This window comes from Schistocerca serialis, chromosome 1 (genome assembly GCF_023864345.2).
Source record: "Schistocerca serialis cubense isolate TAMUIC-IGC-003099 chromosome 1, iqSchSeri2.2, whole genome shotgun sequence".
Classification (NCBI taxonomy): Eukaryota; Metazoa; Arthropoda; class Insecta; order Orthoptera; family Acrididae; genus Schistocerca; species Schistocerca serialis.
In genome coordinates this window covers 153,652,246-153,668,766 of record NC_064638.1, presented here as the reverse complement: position 1 = coordinate 153,668,766, position 16,521 = coordinate 153,652,246, and positions in this window count along the sequence as shown.

Below are 16,521 nucleotides of genomic sequence, written 5' to 3'. Positions count from 1 at the left end.
GATAATTAAATAAATGGTTTATCAACAGTTACAAAAAGGCCAGATTGTTAATCACCATAAAGATGACACATTGAGTTGCAGACAGGCACAATGGAAACTGTTACGCACTGAGTTTTCAGCCAAAACCTTTTTCAGAAAGAAAGGAAAACACACACAAACTCATACAAACAGGCACACCTCATGCACATGTGACCACTACCTCCGGCCACTGTGGCCAGACTGAAGCTGTTACATTAAAGGAAAGCAGCAATCCTGAGTGGGGCAAGGAAGGGATAGGGATAGCAGTGTACAGATGGGGGGGGGGGGGGGGGGAGAGAAGAATGCTGTCTGGTGGTGTTTGGAGGGACTAGAACAAGGCATGCCAAGCCTGCCAGGTGCAGCATCAGGAGGGGGAGGGGGGGGGGGAAGGGGGAGGAGGGAAGAGACTGGTTGGTGCATTGACAGAGAGTAGCACACAATAAGGGTGGGAGGAAGTGAACTGGGAGAAGCTTTAAATAAATTGTTTGATTTTACTGGCAAACTGGTTCTTTACATTAATCAATATAAATTTATAAAAGGGTGTAGAATTTGACCATTTTGTTAGCAGCTGGACGTTTAAAGCTGCAGAAACTCTGTTTAAATATGGATAAACATCATGGGGAAATTACATTATTAAACAAATTATATGATCAAATATATACTTTCAAAGGTTTTGTAGAATTATCCACTGCACAAAAAATGGTAACAAATATTTAATAATACAAATGATGATTTGACAAATTAATACCATTTCTGTTGTTGAGTCCCATCACTGCATTCACATAGATTTTTCTTTGATGGATCTTAATTGGCAGGATGAAAGAAACAACGTATCTCTGAATTTGATAAAAAATTGCTTATTTATTTGTTTTAATTTAAATATAAGCTAAAAAGACACTGTGAAGTTGTTTAGCAGGCTCAAATGCAACAATATGCTGATTGTCTCTGGCCTTACGTGTCCATGTTTGACAACCAAAAAGAAAATGGAAAACATGAGTGTTTCAACGAGATGGATCTTTGTGATGTTCATTATCACTCTGTTTTGCCACATCTTTGTGAACTTCCTCACAGCTGCTCACCCTAAAGTGATCTGTCATCTTATCTCAGCCTCACAGCTTCCTGTATCACAGATGATTGACCTAAGATAGATGAAAGAATGCATTACTTCTAGTTCCTTTTGCCAACCTGTGCATTGAACTTGTGCTCCTCAATCAAGTACCATTAGTTTGGACTTACTGAGAGTGTTGTATAATCCATATTATATATATGATCAAAGAATGAAAAAAATACAAATGTCCCAATTAAAATGAATGACACTGCAGCATTCGAAAAGAAACTGATAAAACTTGCACAGAACACTGTAATGGAAATCTTCTTTAAATGAAGACAAACTATTTAATTCTGACAAGGTTACAGATAGGATTAATAAATTCTTTACAACCTATAGCAAGAAATCTTATAAAATTTCACCAGAACTGAAAGCTATATATTTTTTATATAACTCATTGTGCTTGATGGAGGCTCCTTCATAAAAATAGCTCTGTAACATCTTGCTCCTACCTATGTTGTATTTTATATGTAGGGTTATACAAATTGCCATGCTCATTGTTATTGCTGTCATATTAAGAACAGAGAATTTTTTGAGGTGGAAATACATAAATAAGTCTGTCATAAACAGAAGGTTGATTTGAATACAATAGTGCCTTGCTAGTCATGGTCATATTGGAGGTGGTATGCTCTTGCCTACCTCTGGTCTTTGAACTGACTTCTCCACTCTGTTACATGGGTACCTACAGTTTAACATGGGCCACAAAGTATGGTAAACCCACCATTTTACACAGTAACAAACATTGCCAGCAGTGAAAGAAGTGAGAAGTGACAGATTAAAATCCTAGGATCAAATCCATGACCTTCAGTTTTGTAGTTTGGCACTTCACTAGTGTTCCACTGAAACTCACTAGAAATATTTGTACATCAATAAGAGAGATATTCAGTTTAGGTTGATTACATAAGGAATCAATTGGGGGTACAGGATTCCTATTCAGGTATATATTCCTGTGGACTATTAACATATCTCTCTCAATCCTGGAAGTGAGCCACAAATTCAGGAGGGCAGTGAACTCTCACAATGAAATAATTACTCTGTATGAGAACCATGTCATAGAACATGAATATAAGATCAAGGGTAAGAGAGCTAATATTGGTTGTAATTCACAGACAGTGTATACAAGAAATGGTAACGATAATCTCTAGATCGCTTTCAATTTTTTCTTAAAACAAATGTATGGAAAGCAAGGACTTCCTCTTCTGGGAATTATCTTCAGTTGTTACCTGCAAGATGATAGGAGGTATGTGTAGTTGGGCTCTGTGTACTATCTCGTTTACTGAATGATAATTATCATTTTTCTGGTAAATGTGTCTGCATTCATAGTAGGATCCTTTTAGCAAAAGCATATTAATTTTGGTATGTGAGTTTTATGTTACAGTTTGATGTATCAGGATTGTGCACACATTGTTTTAGAACAGACTGACTGATAGCATGTTGCATTGTGTCACTTAAGTATAATATTCACACAAATTTGAACCTGCATATTCTTTTCTCCAAAGTCTGAATTAATACTTATTACCACTTTTTACATGGAAATTAATGTAGTATTTTCACAGTCGAAATGCTGTTAAAGAATGATAATGCACAATCTCCAGGCCCGATACCTGAGAAGGAAAAGTAAACAACAGTGGCCTATAAAAGTCAATGGAGGTAATATAAAATTATAATTGATTATAATTTGGTGCATGTTATAGTAGTAACTGCATCTTGCCATTGCATTTGTGACATGTCTTTCGCAAGGCAAGTCTTTCTTAATGCATTGCATACTTTTTACAAGATTTAAATATTTTTTCCACTTTTTGTTCTGCCGGTGAGGACAGATGTGTTACAACAGGCAACACATGACAGGACAAATTGCATGTACAAGTATTACAAATACACCACTAAGATATCTTATGATACCTGATTAGAAAAAAAAAAAAAAAATACCTAGATGAATTGAAGGAAAAAGGACAATTAAAAGAAGTATCAATTGATGACAAATCTTGAGGTTACACTAAAAACCTTGCAATTTAAAGAATTTGTAAATATATTAATCATTGTGTGCTCAAGGATCATGGCACTGAGATCATCACTTTTGTATGACATGTAGCTGAATGTTCAGCACTCCCTTGTTATGTTTTATAATGTGGTGTGCTTATGCCTGACAATTCAGTTAGAATCCCATTATTGCTACTTGCATTGCTCATACCCATGCAAGCCCAAGTTAAGTCAGTAACATTCAATATTGGAATTACTAGTTGTGTTATGATGAAAATTGCCAAATTTGGTAACATGGAGCAGGTAGAAGATAACATGGAGCATGCCAAGAAAATGTCAGAGATGGCAACGTGGCTGAACCTAATGTCGAAATTACAGATGCTGCCACCACTGAGACTGAGGTACAGATATATCTCCTCCCAGCAGAGGCAGTTCAGCAGACATCTGGAGTAGCATATTCGTTTGCAATGCTTTATCAAAAATTAGATGCAATGTTGTGTGCTACACTGAATAATGTAGCAAAGGAACAATCAGAACAAGTTAAGACGATACTCAATCAGGTCAAATCAACACTGTATCAGGTTGTAAAGGACCAATAAGATCAAATTAGATTAACTTTGACATGATAGATGGGATCAATGAAAATTTTGCAGGAAAATGTTCCAAGTCTGGCCTCAGCAGCCAGAGACTGTGGTCATGTGTGTGTGAGTTGCATTTGCTTGTGTGTGTGTATGCTGCCTATTTCTGACAAAGACCTTTTCGTCTGGAAGCACACTTTCTGACAGTCTTTTTTTTGTGACTGTGTGCAAATCAGCATCTTTGCTGTATGGTGAGTTGCTATTATCCTTTTCATAATATTGTTACATCCCATCCTGGATTTTCCATTGTTTGAATTGAAAAACATGTATGAAAGTATTCTGGAAACAATAAAGCAATTATGGAATGAAGTCAAATGGTTCAAATGGCTCTGAGCACTATGAGACTTAACTTCTGAGGTCATCAGTCCCCTAGAACTTAGAACTACTTAAACTTAATGAACCCAAGGACATCACACACATCCATGCCCGTGGCAGGATTCGAACCTGCGACCGTAGCGGTCGCGCGGGGAATGAAGTCAGTGCATCAAAGACAGCATAGTCTGCAATGGAAACCTCTGTGCAACAAATCATGAACCAGTTCCTAAATTTATTTGTGGAACAGGAAGCAAAGTTCCAAGAAAGTTTTGACGGGCAGTGTCAAGAACTTACAAGTGATTTTTTCTCTTGGTTATGAACTCAAAAACTGCATCTTAATGAATAACTTAGCACTGAGTTACATGTGGCTGCACGGAGTGTAAGCCAAGAACTGATGCATGAATGCAGCACATTGAATGATGCTGTAAGCAATGAGTTAATACAAATTAAAACTTAATTACATTGTGAGATACCATGATGGCATGACGAAGTAAACGCTCAGGTAAGTGACCTGTGGTAAGAATTAGCAGCTATAGCAGGTACCACTCATGAACAATGACTGATAAGTGCACATGATGGTGATGTACACTCCTGGAAATGGAAAAAAGAACACATTGACACCGGTGTGTCAGACCCACCATACTTGCTCCGGACACTGCGAGAGGGCTGTACAAGCAATGATCACACGCACGGCACATCTACATCTACATCTACATCTACATTGATACTCCGCAAGCCACCCAACGGTGTGTGGCGGAGGGCACTTTACGTGCCACTGTCATTACCTCCCTTTCCTGTTCCAGTCGCGTATGGTTCGCGGGAAGAACGACTATCTGAAAGCCTCCGTGCGCGCTCTAATCTCTCTAATTTTACATTCGTGATCTCCTCGGGAGGTATAAGTAGGGGGAAGCAACATATTCGATACCTCATCCAGAAACGCACCCTCTCGAAACCTGGCGAGCAAGCTACACCGCGATGCAGAGCGCCTCTCTTGCAGAGTCTGCCACTTGAGTTTATTAAACATCTCCGTAACGCTATCACGGTTACCAAATAACCCGGTGACGAAACGCGCCGCACTTCTTTGGATCTTCTCTATCTCCTCCGTCAACCCGACCTGGTACGGATCCCACACTGATGAGCAATACTCAAGTATAGGTCGAACGAGTGTTTTGTAAGCCACCTCCTTTATTGATGGACTACATTTTCTAAGCACTCTCCCAATGAATCTCAACCTGGTACCCGCCTTACCAACAATTAATTTTATATGATCATTCCACTTCAAATCGTTCCGTACGCATACTCCCAGATATTTTACAGAAGTAACTGCTACCAGTGTTTGTTCCGCTATCATATAATCATACAATAAAGGATCCTTCTTTCTATGTATTCGCAATACATTACATTTGTCTATGTTAAGGGTCAGTTGCCACTCCCTGCACCAAGTGCCTATCCGCTGCAGATCTTCCTGTATTTCGCTACAATTTTCTAATGCAGCAACTTCTCTGTATACTACAGCATCATCCGCGAAAAGCCGCATGGAACTTCCGACACTATCTACTACGTCATTTATATATATTGTGAAAAGCAATGGTCCCATAACACTCCCCTGTGGCACGCCAGAGGTTACTTTAACGTCTGTAGACGTCTCTCCATTGATAACAACATGCTGTGTTCTGTTTGCTAAAAACTCTTCAATCCAGCCACACAGCTGGTCTGATATTCCGTAGGCTCTTACTTTGTTTATCAGGCGACAGTGCGGAACTGTATCGAACGCCTTCCGGAAGTCAAGAAAAATAGCATCTACCTGGGAGCCTGTATCTAATATTTTCTGGGTCTCATGAACAAATAAGGCGAGTTGGGTCTCACACGATCGCTGTTTCCGGAATCCATGTTGATTCCTACATAGTAGATTCTGGGTTTCCAGAAATGACATGATACGTGAGCAAAAAACATGTTCTAAAATTCTACAAGAGATCGACGTAAGAGATATAGGTCTATAGTTTTGCGCATCTGCTCGACGACCCTTCTTGAAGACTGGGACTACCTGTGCTCTTTTCCAATCATTTGGAACCCTCCGTTCCTCTAGAGACTTGCGGTACACGGCTGTTAGAAGGGGGGCAAGTTTCGCGTACTCTGTGTAGAATCGAATTGGTATCCCGTCAGGTCCAGTGGACTTTCCTCTATTGAGTGATTCCAGTTGCTTTTCTATTCCTTGGACACTTATTTCGATGTCAGCCATTTTTTCGTTTGTGCGAGGATTTAGAGAAGGAACTGCAGTGCGGTCTTCCTCTGTGAAACAGCTTTGGAAAAAGGTGTTTAGTATTTCAGCTTTACGCGTGTCATCCTCTGTTTCAATGCCATCATCATCCCGTAGTGTCTGGATATGCTGTTTCGAGCCACTTACTGATTTAACGTAAGACCAGAACTTCCTAGGATTTTCTGTCAAGTCGGTACATAGAATTTTACTTTCGAATTCAATGAACGCTTCACGCATAGCCCTCCTTACGCTAACTTTGACATCGTTTAGCTTCTGTTTGTCTGAGAGGTTTTGGCTGCGTTTAAACTTGGAGTGGAGCTCTCTTTGCTTTCGCAGTAGTTTCCTAACTTTGTTGTTGTACCACGGTGGGTTTTTCCTGTCCCTCACAGTTTTACTCGGCACGTACCTGTCTAAAACGCATTTTACGATTGCCTTGAACTTTTTCCATAAACACTCAACATTGTCAGTGTTGGAACAGAAATTTTCGTTTTGATCTGTTAGGTAGTCTGAAATCTGCCTTCTATTACTCTTGCTAAACAGATAAACCTTCCTCCCTTTTTTTATATTCCTATTAACTTCCATATTCAGGGATGCTGCACACTGGACTCGCATTCGGAAGGACGACGGTTCAATCCCGCGTGCAGCCATCCTGATTTAGGTTTTCCGTGATTTCCCTAAATCACTCCAGGCAAATGCCGGGACGGTTCCTCTGAAAGGGCACGGCCGACTTCCTTCCCCATCCTTCCCTAATCCGATGAGACCGATGACCACGCTGTCTGGTCTCCTTCCCCAAACCAACCAACCAACCAGGGATGCTGCAATGGCCTTATGATCACTGATTCCCTGTTCTGTGCATACAGAGTCGAAAAGTTCGGGTCTGTTTGTTTTCAGTAGGTCCAAGATGTTATCTCCACGAGTCGGTTCTCTGTTTGATTGCTCGAGGTAATTTTCGGATAGTGCACTCAGTATAATGTCACTCGATGCTCTGTCCCTACCACCCGTCCTAAACATCTGAGTGTCCCAGTCTATATCTGGTAAATTGAAATCTCCACCTAAGACTATAACATGCTGAGAAAATGTATGTGAAATGTATTCCAAATTTTCTCTCAGTTGTTCTGCCACTAATGCTGCTGAGTCGGGAGGTCGGTAAAAGGAGCCAATTATTAACCTAGTTCGGTTGTTTAGTGTAACCTCCACCCATAATAATTCACAGGAACTATCCACTTCTACTTCACTACAGGATAAACTACTACTAACAGCGACGAACACTCCACCACCGGTTGCATGCAATCTATCCTTTCTAAACACCGTCTGTACCTTTGTAAAAATTTCGGCAGAATTTATCTCTGGCTTCAGCCAGCTTTCTGTACCTATAACGATTTCAGCTTCGGTGCTTTCTATCAGCGCTTGAAGTTCCGGTACTTTACCAACGCAGCTTCGACAGTTGACAATTACAATACCGATTGCTGCTTGGTCCTCGCATGTCCTGACTTTGCCCTGCACCCGTTGAGGCTGTTGCCCTTTCTGTACTTGCCCAAGGCCATCTAACCTAAAAAACCGCCCAGCCCACGCCACACAACCCCTGCTACCCGTGTAGCCGCTTGTTGCGTGTAGTGGACTCCTGACCTATCCAGCGGAACCCGAAACCCCACCACCCTATGGCGCAAGTCGAGGAATCTGCAGCCCACACGGTCGCAGAACCGTCTCAGCCTCTGATTCAGACCCTCCACTCGGCTCTGTACCAAAGGTCCGCAGTCAGTCCTGTCGACGATGCTGCAGATGGTGAGCTCTGCTTTCATCCCGCTAGCGAGACTGGCAGTCTTCACCAAATCAGATAGCCGCCGGAAGCCAGAGAGGATTTCCTCCGATCCATAGCGACACACATCATTGGTGCCGACATGAGCGACCACTTGCAGATGGGTGCACCCTGTACCCTTCATGGCATCCGGAAGGACCCTTTCCACATCTGGAATGACTCCCCCCGGTATGCACACAGAGTGCACATTGGTTTTCTTCCCCTCTCTTGCTGCCATTTCCCTAAGGGGCCCCATTACGCGCCTGACGTTGGAGCTCCCAACTACCAGTAAGCCCACCCTCTGCGACTGCCCGGATCTTGCAGACTGAGGGGCAACCTCTGGAACAGGACAAGCAGCCATGTCAGGCCGAAGATCAGTATCAGCCTGAGACAGAGCCTGAAACCGGTTCGTCAGACAAACTGGAGAGGCTTTCCGTTCAGCCCTCCGGAATGTCTTTCGCCCCCTGCCACACCTTGAAACGACCTCCCACTCTACCACAGGTGAGGGATCAGCCTCAATGCGGGCAGTATCCCGGGCAACCACAGTCGTAGTCCGATCAGGGGATGCGTGGGATGAGCTGGCCATCCCCGACAAACCCCCATCCGGAGCCCAACAGTGATGCCCATTGGCAACAGCCTCAAGCTGTGTGACCGAAGCCAACACTGCCTGAAGCTGGGAGCGAAGGGATGCCAACTCAGCCTGCATCCGAACACAGGCACAGCGGACACACCAGGAACCGCGGTGTTGGCCGTCGAATGGCGCTAGCTGCGCAGCATTTGTGCACTGCCGCCGTCAGTGTCAGCCAGTTTGCTGTGGCATACGGAGTTCCATCGCAGTCTTTAACACTGGTAGCATGCTGCGACAGCGTGGACGTGAACCGTATGTGCAGTTGACGGACTTTGAGCGAGGGCGTATAGTGGGCATGCGGGAGGCCGGGTGGACGTACCGCCGAATTGCTCAACACGTGGGGCGTGAGGTCTCCACAGTACATCGATGTTGTCGCCAGTGGTCGGTGGAAGGTGCATGTGCCCGTCGACCTGGGATCGGACCGCTGCGACGCACGGATGCACGCCAAGACCGTAGGATCCTACGCAGTGCCGTAGGGGACCGCACCGCCACTTCCCAGCAAATTAGGGACACTGTTGCTCCTGGGGTATCGGCGAGGACCATTCGCAACCGTCTCCATGAAGCTGGGCTACGGTCCCGCACACCTTTTGGCCGTCTTCCGCTCACGCCCCAACATCGTGCAGCCCGCCTCCAGTGGTGTCGCGACAGGCGTGAATGGAGGGACGAATGGAGACGTGTCGTCTTCAGCGATGAGAGTCGCTTCTGCCTTGGTGCCAATGATGGTCGTATGCGTGTTTGGCGCCGTGGAGGTGAGCGCGACAATCAGGACTGCATACGACCGAGGCACACAGGGCCAACACCCGGCATCATGGTGCGGGGAGCGATCTCCTACACTGGCCGTACACCACTGGTGATCGTCGAGGGGACACTGAATAGTGCACGGTACATCCAAACCGTCATCGAACCCATCGTTCTACCATTCCTAGACCGGCAAGGGAACTTGCTGTTCCAACAGGACAATGCACGTCCGCATGTATCCCGTGCCACCCAACGTGCTCTAGAAGGTGTAAGTCAACTACCCTGGCCAGCAAGATCTCCGGATCTGTCCCCCATTGAGCATGTTTGGGACTGGATGAAGCGTCGTCTCACGCGGTCTGCACGTCCAGCACGAACGCTGGTCCAACTGAGGGGCCAGGTGGAAATGGCATGGCAAGCCGTTCCACAGGACTACATCCAGCATCTCTACGATCGTCTCCATGGGAGAATAGCAGCCTGCATTGCTGCGAAATGTGGATATACACTGTACTAGTGCCGACATTGTGCATGCTCTGTTGCCTGTGTCTATGTGCCTGTGGTTCTGTCAGTGTGATCATGTGATGTATCTGGCCCCAGGAATGTGTCAATAAAGTTTCCCCTTCCTGGGACAATGAATTCACGGTGTTCTTATTTCAATTTCCAGGAGTGTATTTGGGAATGCACATTTGTCTGACAGTACAGAGAAACAATGGGACCGGTCACTCCCTGTATGAATAATTTGTTCAGTCATGCAGGTGGAGGACTGACTTTGTCAGCTAACCTATTAGTAGGGAGCTCACTGAGTACTGGCAATTTCAGGTGTTTTATGGAGAAGTAATGTCCACATACAGTCATATTCATCAGAGGATTCAGAGATGTTGCCTGAAAACATGAAATGAACAACAAAAAATTAAGCTAGTCATGGCATATATACAAGAAAATGCCATCCATTGGGATAAAGAAATAGCTGAGAAATGACAATTTTCATCTATACATGAATGTCTTTGAAAAGAGGTGTGAACTTGGGGAGTTTCAGGAAATATTTTGAGTGATACTTAAACAAGGTGAGATGTTGGGATGATCTCATAAAATGTTATTAAATTATGAAAACTGAAGTTGCTTGCATGTATAAAAGAAAAATTAATCCATACACAGGAGGTAGATCTGGATCAGTTCATATTGGTTCTCAACCCTCTGGATCCCATAAATGAGGATTTAAAAGGCACTTCTGGCAACAACACTGCTCAGCAGATGGCAGCCAGCAGTGCCCACAACACTCATGATGGGAATGTGAGCTAGTGTAGTAGTGGTGAGCAGCAGCATAGCAGATCTGCAAATATAAACAGACTGCAAAATCAGGATAACAATCCATATTACAACAAAAGGAAGAAAAATAATCATAGGTTTAACCCATGGTATAATAATCATTTACACAGTAACAAAAACTAGAGCTGGCAGAATAGTGCCAGTAATACGTGGGGGCAACAGTGAATGAATAACGTGGAACCACCCCATGTAAACACTGTGAATGTAGGAGATAGGTGGAAGACTAATCCAGATGATAACCTGAATTGGTCATGACGTGATAATCAAACCTGGTCACCATGCCAAAATCAACCTTTTCAGGCAGTATAGGTGTCAGGTGAATTAGTGTCTGGTACTTGTCATGGAATGAAGCGAGGGCAGTAGATATGATACCATCATGAATAGGCTGTGATACAACAATGTATTTAGACATTCGTAATGAATTATGTGATGACATTGAGGCATGCAGGGAATAGACAGAAGATGTAGCACAAGCCACTGTTAATGTGATAGTGGAAGAAATTCCTACTACTGTTATCATGGACATGGGTGCCATGATGAATGTGATGGCCAGCAACTTTTACAACAAAATCAGTGAGACAAGATGTATACCTACCTTGCTGGCGCAAATCTGTAGGGTTTCAGGACCTGTTGGTACAAAATCACAAAATATAAAATGGCTGGCACAGGTTGAATTGAATTTAGGAAATGAGGCGTAGCAACTGGCGCCGCTCTACTGCCTGTCATTCCGGAGACTGTTACAGTCCCTGGTCCCTGCCGCCCTCCAACCCATTTGGCCTGCTCAGTCTGACCGTGGGTCGAAGGTGGTTGTACTGGTCACCCATGGCCTTCGGCCGCTGCTGCTCCCAGGACAGGACTGGACTCGAACATGCGCCCTCCTGGATGCCATGCCACAACTGCTGGTGCTTGCTGGATGGCAACACCCGCTGCCATCCCTAATGCTGTTTCAGCACTGCTGTGTCTTCCATGGTGTACACCTTGCCCAGACCCCGATACGCCAGGTGGGAAGCGAATGTGGCCCGTCCTGGACCCACTGCAGACCACTGTCACTGCCCTCCTTCAGGCAGACCGTACAGTCTCCAAGTACCCGGCTGCCATTCTGTCCCGCCCCGGTGTTGTGTCCCCGGAGGCAGAATACAGCCTGAACAAGTACATAGAAACAAAGTACAGGTTTACACAGAATATTTACAACATTGCTGCCAGCCTGGCCCCTATAAGTGTAGACCAACACAGGTCCGACCTGACTCTCGACTAACCTGGCACACTCTCAAGCTAAAAGTGCCTGACTATTTATACTGCTTTTCCCCTCACTTCTGATGTAGTGTCACAGAGAGACAGAAACTATGGCAGGGGTAAATTCCCATACATCAGCCACTTACACATCACCATTCCCGGCTCTGGCCTACTGCCTCGCCTCATACATCGCAATAACTTCAAGCAACACTGCGGTTTCCTGCATCATTGTTGCACCACTAAAGACAAATAATGCATATAATAACGCCATCACAGCTCTGCACCATGTTCACCCTGTCTGGCTTATTGGCTGCTGACTATTACCACACACTGCCAGCATCCCCAGACTTCATCACCCAACCGCTCCTTTACTGAATTTTAACAAAATTCCCATTTTCTACAACTAAGACTAGTACTAGTGTATCACACCTCCCTCCTTTCAACAAGATTCATCCCGAATCGAAATATAACATCCGTGGCCTGTGGCTGCGTAAACATACCTTGTTCACAAAACTTGTATGCTACAGACTAAAACTAATGAGAATATAAAAACATTAACACTACCCCTATACACTGTTTACACTGGCTGCCCATGCCGTAGGCAATTGATGTGTTGGCACCTCCTCTACTGGTGCACGTTTCCACACTCTCCACAAAGCTATACTCAAGAAAAATAGAAAGACGGCACACCCTGTGGCTGAAATGCTCATTGTCATTATTCTGTTGGTGCGATGCTGTTGTAACGTTCAAACATGTTCTAATACTTTATTAACCGTGATAGATCCTTCCTGTGCATTAGTAAATGAATGCAACATTTCCAAAAAAACTGGATTTAACATGGAGTTTAAATGTCAGATTCTGCATTGGTCATATCTCCAGAACCCATTCCAGATAAAACAACATTCCCTGTGACAAAGCTGTTTCACCTGTATGTAATGCTGGAAGACAGAAATCCTTCCCTACAATTTCACGAACTACTCCCTTTATAATTATTCCACTCTCCCACAGTTGCAACCTCCTTATTTTATCCACTCTCTGATTGATATAACAAGTGATCATCACCCATATTGGCATAAATACCAAATATAACCAATGCCTCCCAACCTCCTGGAAGCAGGAATGTGCCAACAACACCTCTTTCTCATAATCTGAGCCACTGGTAATCCCCAGGAACAATCCAACTTCGCACGTTGTACTACTATCTGAAAAGACCAGTCGATTAGAGCAAATCATCACTTGTCCCTGTGAAGGAAAGCAACGAACGTGCTTGCACCACCTCTTTTCCACTACTAGTTACTACAACATCGTATGACATCTTCTAAACTTCCCGATAGTTCACTCTGCCCATATCAGATTCTCTGAACATGGTCTCCCCTATACAATGACAAAACTAAAACAACAAACAAGAAAAATGCAACTATTATCTGGCCAACCAAAACACAAAAAAACCAACAAAAATTATTGCTTGATACAAAAACACAAAATGTAAACATGCCATACAATATTACACGTATAATACTTTACTCCCTCCATCACTGTAACGCATATGGAATGTTATGCGTCCACTGTTGTTCCTCTGCCATGACCTTCTTCTTCCGTTTTCTTTGCCTAGCCTCTGCAATTGGGTCACTTCCTTGTAATTGAGCTAATCCATCCACCATTTCTTTAAAAGGCTTTACTCTACTTACGTGGATAATGGATGTTTTTGTTGGCAGCTGCACTTTAACATTTACAGCGAAGTCATCTCCAAGACCTGGTATGGTCCGTGGTACTTCGTCAAGAATTTTTTCATCTTTCCCTTAGGTGTATATGGATTCATGATCAGTACCAATTGACCTACCCTGTACTGTGGTAAAGGTTCCAACCGCTTATTTTGTTCTTTCTGCCTTTCCAATGCTTTTGTATTGGCCTTATGTACCCTCTTCCAGACTTCCTGTATTGTCTGTGCAAATTTCCTCACTGTGTCCCCTTTAGCTCCCAATTTTGGTCCTAGTATGTCAAACAGTGATGGCATCTTTCTTCCATAGACCACCTCAAATGGTGACATTCTGCCCCTCGAATGTATTTTGGTCTTATAACTTGATACCACGTATGGAAGATAAACGTCCCAGTTATCATGGTTACCATTCAAATAATAACTTAGCATTTTTGAAACTGTCTTATGTACTCACTCCTTTCTCCCATTTGCCTATGGATGAAAGGAATTGCTCCATAATGTTTTAATTCTCAGTAATCGACACAACTGTGTCATTAATTCGGACATGAAGTTCATTTCCTGATCCACAATTATGGCAGCAGGCACCCCAAACTTCAATAGCAATTTATTGACTAAAGCTTGTGCTAACATACTTGCCTGTTGGTCTGGTATTGCAACCATGGCTAGAAACCACGAAAAGTGATCAATTATAGTTAAAACCTAATGATTCCCTGCCGGTGTTTTGTTATATGGCCCGCAGAAACCTAGCCCAATAAACTCGAAAGGCTTCTAAGCCTCTGCTAACTGTTGCAATGGAATTCTTGCACGTCACATCCACTCGCTGCGCACACAGTACACAATTTGCTACATATTGTTCCACATCCCTTTTCTGTGTGCGCCACCAAAATCATTCTGCTACTTGTCTTTCCATTGCTCAACGACCCCCATGCCCTGAAAGCACATGATCATGGGCCTGCTTTAAGACTTCTTCTCTCAAACTCTTTGGTACCACTACCTGTGGTCAACACCTGGTAACTCTACACAACAAATTTCCCTCCACAATGAAATGTGGTTGAGTTCTAAAACCCTGGCACTCCTCATCCTTTGCTTGTGCCCTTTGCCATTCCGTGACACTCTTACCCTTTACTTCTAATGTGTCTAACTTGTGACTTAATGCATCTGCATTCCTGTGTTTCTTCCCTGGCTTATGAATTATTTCATAGTCAAACTCACTTAATCTTAGAGCCCATTGTTTTAATGGACTAGAAGGTTCCTTGAGTCCCAGTAACCATCTCAATGCTGCATGATCTGTCATGACCTTAAACTTCCTACCATAAAGGTAACAAAGAAAATACATTACTCCATATATTATGGCTAACATCTCCTTTTCCATTGTGGAATAATTCCGCCCTTCAGTATTTAACTGTCCGGAAGCATATGCCACCAGGTGCTCCTGTCCCTTTACCATTTGCCCCTTAACACATCTGTTGCGGCCACATGTAGTAAGCATTGCTTCATGCAGTAGAGAATGGCAAAACAGAGGTATGCCGGTGACCAAGGTGTTGCAAAGCAGGCAGGCACAGATAGCCTTGCTGACAGCAGCAGTCTACCAGCAGGCTGATGCAAGGATGCACACAGACCAAGTGCCGAGTGAAACCTGGAGAGTGCTGAGTAAGGGGAAGTGAGGCCAGCACGCTAAGTTATGCTGCAATATACTGTGGGAGTAATAACAAAAAGCTGTCACCGAGGGTAAAAAATGTCCTCCTGCCGGATATAAATAGTGGAGCACAGGCAGCAACAGACAGAAGCAGTTCGGATCTGAGGATGGACGTGGTCCATGTCCGAATGTCCAGTCTTCGTAGGTGATGATTCTGGAAGTCTGTTCCAGCTCGCAGGAGTCATCCGTTCGCCGCCAAAAGTCAACTTCAGCTCTGGAGGTCGGCTCGAGTTCGGTCGGCACCATGACTGACTAACTACAGTGAGAACTTCCAGCAGGACTGGCCACAGCGTGGTCTTGGTCACAGGCGCCGCCGGGGAATGACTCCCGGACTTCACGGCAACCTGGCCCCACGGCGCATGGTCCGTCCATGATGGTACCTCACGGACATCGCGACTGCCGGCTTCCCAGCTGCCGGGGCAGCAGGCATTGGCAGCTGACCTCACAGTGACGCGTCTCCATGGGCGTGCCCGTACTGAGGGCGCTGAGTGGCGACGAGTTCATCTCAACCACAGGGCATCCTGGCTTCAGCGGAGCACTGGTGGCTTGAGGCTTCCGAGTGCAATCAGTGGCTTGCGTTGCGTGCATTGTCGGAGAATCTACACAGCAGCAGCCAGGCGGAGGGAACCGCTGGGCTGGGCAGCGACAACGAGGGAGAAATTGTAAAGAAAGTTCAATAAATAATTGTAAAACTTCACGCCGTCTCGGTCTTTGGTGCAGCCACTGTGTCTGCTGTTAACAAGTGGTGCAGAAGTCGTAACAAGTGGTGTCAGGCACACCCACGCCATGACTTTGACGAGCACCATGCGGAGCAACCGAGAAACACCAAATAGGATGAGTCTAGCAACTGCCATCTCTCTATGTTTTCTGTGTAGCTAGACATGTCAAGGGTAATGTTAAGGGGTGCAAGAGTGTCATTTGAAAGGCTTAGCAGCCCTGTAGACTTATCGCGGTTTCGTGGGAATGATAGTCACGTTAACTTAGTCCCATCTAAATGTGTAGTGTGTGGATTAACAGGCCACGTCACTCCTTGCGATAAATTTGTACCAAGCACTTGTGATGTGTGTGGCTTCTA